Below are 6,903 nucleotides of genomic sequence, written 5' to 3'. Positions count from 1 at the left end.
AGAAATCAAATGGTTTAAAAGATTCTGGAGAGAAAGACTGGGAGTTGCCAATAAGCTGTTTGTAGTAGGAACAGACCGATATGGACACCAACAGAGATCCTACTGGAAGCAGTTGGGGTTTTCCCAAGCTTCAAGGAGATGGTAGACCTTAAGAAAGGCAGGCATGTGTATAGGCTGGTTATTGTTTTAAAATCTCTTGCTATGAAATTATGTGGTTATAAATAAACAATGCTTTGCTTTAAGAAGGCTGTCTGGTGATTGGATGCCACTGATCATAGCTCCCATGAGCAGAACTGCAGGTACTGAACCTAAGTCAGGCTTGCTGAGGAAATTGTGGTTAGTAGGAGGGGCAGTCAGGGAGCAGTTGGATGGGGCAGAGATTCTTGGGGGGGCAGTCAGGGAATAGGGAACGGAGAGGTGTTGGATAGGTGTGGGAGTCCCGGGGGGGGCCTGTCAGGGGGCAGGGGTGTGGGTAGGGGTCAGGGCAGTCAGGGGAGAAGGAGCGAGGGGGTTCAATAGGGAGTGGAATCCTGGGGGGGCAGTTAGGGGTGGGGGGGTCCCAGGAGGGGGCAGTCAGGGGACAAGGAGCAGGGGGGGTTGGATGTGTGGTGGGTTCTGAGGGGGGCAATCAGGGGGCAGGAAGAGGGAGGGGGCAGGGGCCAGGCTGTTTGGGGAGGCACAGCCTTCCCTAGCCGGCCCTCCATACAGTTTCGGAACCCTGATGTGGCACTCAGGCCAAAGAGTTTGCCCACCCCTGTTCTAGAGCTTCTCAATGAAATGGTTGTAAGAATTTGTAACATGGCAAAACAATGTATTTTTCCCTAATTTTGTTTTAAGAAATATATTAACCATTTCTGCTTAAAGTTCCCAAAACTGTTCAACCGGAGGCAGACACCTGTCATGGAAAATTTGAGCCTGAACAGTTAAAAGTTTGGCAAACTTATAAGCAACGAGGGGAAAAAATGTTATAATGAAAGTGTCAGGCAACCTTAAGTATAGATGAGTCTAGCAGAGTCACCTATAATATGTGTAGCTCATGTTACAGCTTGCCTCTAACGGACCACAGAATTATGCCTTGCATCACCAATCAGAAAGACCCATTGCCCCTCCAAAGTTAAATAGTGGCATTAACAAATTGTAAAGAGAATCTCCAGTCAAGGGGGCAAGAGAATTTTATCAGCCATAAATTCCAGCTATTGTCAGCCCTAGAACAGAACTGAACTCCATCTGCAATTGTGGTGTATATTACCCCAGAAGAATTACAAAAATAGATACAATACAATTATCTACACCATCCATTTTCTGGGGAAGGAAGAAAAGTTTAACCAGTCACGCATTTCCCCTTGGCATTTGTGATCTAGATGAGCATTGAGACACAGATAAAGCTATATAAATTGTACAAAAAATTGAGTGACCCAGGGAAAAAAAGCACTTGTTCTTCTCCGATGGGTATTCACTGGGTGCAGTATTGTACAATACAGCCGTATAATTATTCAGTATAGTGCAGTGAATTGGGATTTACAGGGGGATGTCAAAAACAATGGGCAATATAATAGAGTCTCTATTGTACGTGTGAGGACTGTTTTATCTTGAAAAACGTAATGGGAAGTTAGACACAGTGGAAAGCAACATCAAGTATGAAGCATATACGGAGAGATTTGTTAGAGTGAAAAATTGTCAACAAAAGGTTGTAAAAAGACATATGCCCTCTCTCACAGCTCCAGAGTTAGCTGTATCTTTGACTCCTCACTTAGTCCTTCCATAAAAACCCCTTTCAAAAGACAGGCCCAGCACATGCACTTCTCTCAGAGTGGCATTGTAGCAAAGCGAGGTCGAAGACTCACTGGCACGGCGCCTCCTGCTGGTTGCCTGGGAATTAGCTCTTTCCAGCTTCAGAGCACCCTCCGCTGGCCAATGTCCTTCCTGGACCCCGTGCCCCTTTACCTTGGGGTGCTGCCCCCTGGCAGTGCACCCACACTCTAGGTCTCCCCTCCCAGGGGAACTCCAACCCTTTAACCCCACCTTGCCACAGTGGCTACTGTCAGTCGTCATCTAGCCCCCTCTCACTGGGGCAAACTACAGTCCATAATGGCCACTCATCATCATAGAATATCAGGGTTGGAAGGGACCTCAGGAGGTCATCTAGTCCAACCCCCTGCTCAAAGCAGGACCAATCCCCAACTAAATCATCCAAGCCAGGACTTTGTCAAGCTTGACCTTAAAAATCTCTAATGAAGGAGATTCCACCACCTCCCTAGGTAACCCATTCCAGTGCTTCACCACCCTCCTCCTAGTGAAAAAGTTTTTCCTAATATCCAACCTAAACCTCCCCAACTGCAACTTGAGACTATTACTCCTTGTTCTGTCATCTGCTACCACTGAGAACAGTCTAGATCAGTGGTCCCCAACCTTTCTTGTGGTAATAGCAATATGCTATTCCCAGAAGACTGTGGCGGGCGCCGGACACCCGGCCGCCAAAATGCCACAACTGAAAAGCGGCAGCGGGAAGAAGTGTCACCGCCAAAATGCTGCCGAGAAACGGCAACGCTTCTTGGCGGCATTTTAGCAGCAGGGCGTCCTACAGGCACACAAAAATTCCCCGGTGGGTGCCATGGTGCCCACGGGCACCACATTGGGGACCCTGGTCTAGATCCATCCTCTTTGAAACCCCCTTTCAGGTAGTTGAAAGCAGCTATCAAATCCCACCTCATTCTTCTCTTCTGCAGACTAAATAATCCCAGATCCCTCAGCCTCTCCTCATAAGTCATGTGCTCCAGCCCCCTAATCATTTTTGTTGCCCTCCGCTGGATTCTTTCCAATTTTTCCACATCCTTCTTGTAGTATGGGGCCCAAAACTGGACACAGTACTCCAGATGAGGCCTCACCAATGCAGAATAGAGGGGAATGATCATGTCCCTCGATCTGCTGGCAGTGCTCCTACTAATGCAGCCCAATATGCCATTAGCCTTCTTGGCAACAAGGGCACACTGCTGACTCATATCCAGCTTCTCGTCCATGTTACCCCTCGGTCCTTTTCTGCAGAACTGTTACCTAGCCATTCGGTCCCTAGTCTGTAGCAGTGCATGGGATTCTTCCGTCCGAAGTGCAGGACTCTGCACTTCTCCTTGGTTGAACCTCACCAGATTTCTTTTGGCCCAATCCTCCAATTTGTCTAAGGCCCTCTGTATCCTATCTGCCACTCCTGTCATCTGCAAACTTGCTAAAGATGCAGTCCACACCATCTTCCAGATCATTAATGAAGATATTGAACAAAACAGGCCCCAGGACTGACCCCTGGGGCACTCCGCTTGATACCAGCTGCCAACTAGACATGGAGCCATTGATCACTACCTGTTGAGCCCGATGATTTAGCCAGCTTTCTATCCACCTTATAGTCCATTTATCCAGCCCATACTTCTTTAACTTGCCGGCAAGAATACTGTGGGAGACCATATCAAAAGCTTTGCTCAAGTCAAGGTATATCACGCTCACCGCTTTCCCCATATCCACAGAACCAGTTATAGAAGGCAATTAGGTTAGTCAGGCATGACTTGCCCTTGGTGAATCCATGCTGACTGTTCCTGATCACTTTCCTCTCCTCCAAGTGCTTCAGAATTGATTCTTTGAGGACCTGCTCCATGATTTTTCCAGGGACTGAAGTGAGGCTGACTGGCCTGTAGTTCCCAGGATCCTCCTTCTTCCCTTTTTAAAGATGGGCACTACATTAGCCTTTTTCCAGTCATCCGGGACCTCCCCCGATCGCCATGAGTTTTCAAAGATAATGGCCAATAGCTCTGCAATCACATCCGCCAACTCCTTTAGCACTCTCGGATGCAGTGCATCATGCCCCATGGACTTGTGCTCATCCAGCTTTTCTAAATAGTCCTGAACCACTTCTTTCTCCACAGAGGGCTGGTCACCTCCTGACCATGATGTGCTGCCCAGTGCAGCAGTCTGGGAACTGACCTAGTTCATGAAGACAGAGGCAAAAAAAAAGCTTTGAGTACATTAGCTTTTTCCACATCGTCTGTCTCTAGGTTGCCTCCCTCATTCAGCAAAGGGCCCACACTTTCCTTGACTTTCCTCAGCAAGGGGGTAGGACCTGCTGCCTTTGCCTATCCATGAGTGCCCCTCTGCAGCCCCCAGTACCTTTCTTGGGCCTGTAACAAGGCCTGGAGTCTGGGGAGTTGCCAGGCTGGAGCTCCCCAGCCCTACTCCACTTCAGGTACCCTTTTCTTCCAGGCAGCTAGGTCCTTCTCCCTCCAAAGCTGGAGAGAGAGTGAGACTGACCCAGCTCCTGCCTAGGCCCTTATAACAGGGCCAGGTACAGCCTGACTGGGGCGTGGCCCAGCTGTGGCTGCTTCGCCAATCAGCCTACCCTATTAGCTCCCCAGGGCAGCCCTTTCCCAGGGCTGTTTTAACTCCTTCAGAGCCGGCAATTCACCTCACTTTTAGACTGTGTCTCCTGGTTACAGCAGCCCTGTTTGCCAACCTCAGCAGGTTAATACAACCATGATGGATAAAGCATATCATCTGGAAGCTTCTGATAAAATTATCAGCAGTGAAATAATTGTGTTGACATTTATATTGTAATCATTATACGTCAGAATCAGCACCCCACTGGGATTAACTGGACAGCTCACTTCTTTCTCAAATCTATTGATTCAGCCTGTCAGGAGGATACCTTATAATTGGGTCACATTTTGGAAGATTTTCTTCAAAACCAAGAAGGTTAGATAAATAGATATTTAATGAAAGCTTAAATTCTGCAGAAAACACTGGAGATGCTCAAACTCTGCAAATAGATCCTTATTCTAAATCACAGTTCAAGAATTTCAGAGTGAGTGTTTCCCATTGCCTTACCCATAAGATAATGGTCCTCTCCTTGGACCGTTACCTTGTTGTGGTGGAGAGGCTTGTGTGTCCCAATGACCCTCAGAACTATGTTGTCCGGAGGCTTGTACTCCTGGTAGGGTCACCATTGGTGAACAGTTCTGAGGTGAGGTTCCAGACAAAGCGCAATCCAAATTTCCCAATGGCAGGACAGGTGTATTTGAGGATTTGTCCGTTCTCTAGGGATGAGGGCTGCAGCAGGATGGAGACTTACAGTTGTCTTGGACTCCCCTGCCACCAGGTCCAGGGCTCCTTCCTGTCAAGTTTTGTGAGGTTGCTGCCTGCGCACCAGCTCCCCCATCTTAAAAAATTTCACGCGTAGGTCTCTGTCAAGGATGTAACATCTCCTCTCCCGGCAGACATTGTCCTCGTATCGAGGGATAGCTGACGACCCATAAGATATTGGATGTTGGGAAATACGCTGTGTGTTGCTTAATGTGTATAATTGTATTGTTTTTCTCCCTGCTCCCCTAAGGTGCGTAGACATAAACCTGATAAAGGAGCATGGAATTCTTTGAGATGCTGTTCTCATTTAGAACCGAAGCCACAAAATAAAAACAAGCTGGTGGAATCATTAAGAAATTCTTATGGGAAATTCTGTCAGAGGAAGATTGCAACTGCTGCATTGATCACATCCATGAGATACTCCCAGTGGTTATTCAGAACAAAACAGAGGCCTTTGGAATATGGATGTGGGCTGCCAGTATTTTGTGAATGCATTTTGCAGTCTCAAGGAAATTCTTTGGCTTTGTCAGTCAATGCTAGCTTGTATGAAATGGTGGTAAGGATTTTATCAAAACAAATGACAGTGCTGTACACACTTGCCTACTAAGGGAAATAATCATTTTAAACAGCACTGGTTTTCAATACAGGGCTGAAAAACAACTCTACAATACCCTGTAATAAGTTTTCTATAAATATCCACATGTGGTTCTCAATAGAGCCTGCTGTGCTGGTGCTGTAAAACTGAAACTGGAGTTTCATAAGCTATGGTATATTACTGCATGGCAACAGTTACTCTTATTAGTAAAGTTTATAAGGGTATGTCTACACTACGAAATTAGGTTGAATTTATAGAAGTCGGTTTTGTAAAAAGCGTTTTTATACAGTTGATTGTGTGTGTCCCCACACAAATGCTCTAAGTGCATGTAGTCGGCGGAGTGTGTCCACAGTACCGAGGCAACCGTCAACTTCCGGAGTGTTGCACTGTGGGTGGCTATCCCAGAGTTCCCGCAGTCTCCGCTGCCCATTTGAATTCTGGGTAGAAATCCCAGTGCCTGATGGGGCTAAAACATAGTCGCAGGTGGTTCTGGGTACATATCGTCAGGCCCCCGTTCCCTCCCTCCCTCTGTGAAAGCAAGGGCAGACAATCGTTTTGCGCCTTTTTTCCTGAGTTACCTGTGCAGACGCCATACCATGGCAAGCATGGAGCCTGCTCAGCTCACTGTCACCGTACGTCTCCTGGGTGCTGGCAGACGTGGTACTGCATTGCTACACAGCAGCAGCAACCCATTGCCTTGTGGCAGCAGACAGTACAATAGGCCTGAAAACCATCCTCATCATGTCCGAGGTGATCCTGGCCGCCTCGGTAAACTCAGTCAGGAGCGCTTGGGCAGATATTGGTGCAGGGACTAGAGTGACTCGACCAGGTCATTCTCTTTAGTCCTGCAGGCAGTCCTATTGTACCATCTTATGGTGAGCAGGCAGGAGATGTGGATGGCTAGCAGTCCTATTGCACCATCTTCTGCCGGGCAGGCATGAGATGAGGATGGCTAGCAGTCCTTCTGCACCGTCTGCTGCCAGCCAAAGATGTAAAAGATAGATGGAGTGGATCAAAACAAGAAATAGGCCAGATTTGTTTTGTATTCATTTGCTCCCCCCTCCCTCCCTCCGTGAAGTCCTGCCTGAAATAGCAGAGGGAGGGATAGCTTAGTGGGGTGAGCATTGGCCTGCTAAACCCAGGGGTTTGTGTTCAATCCTTGAGGGGCCCATTCTGTGTGACAGGTGTTT

Source organism: Chelonia mydas, chromosome 3 (genome assembly GCF_015237465.2).
Source record: "Chelonia mydas isolate rCheMyd1 chromosome 3, rCheMyd1.pri.v2, whole genome shotgun sequence".
In the NCBI taxonomy this organism is placed as follows: Eukaryota; Metazoa; Chordata; order Testudines; family Cheloniidae; genus Chelonia; species Chelonia mydas.
The sequence above is the reverse complement of the archived record's forward strand: the minus strand, read 5'-3'. Positions refer to the sequence as shown.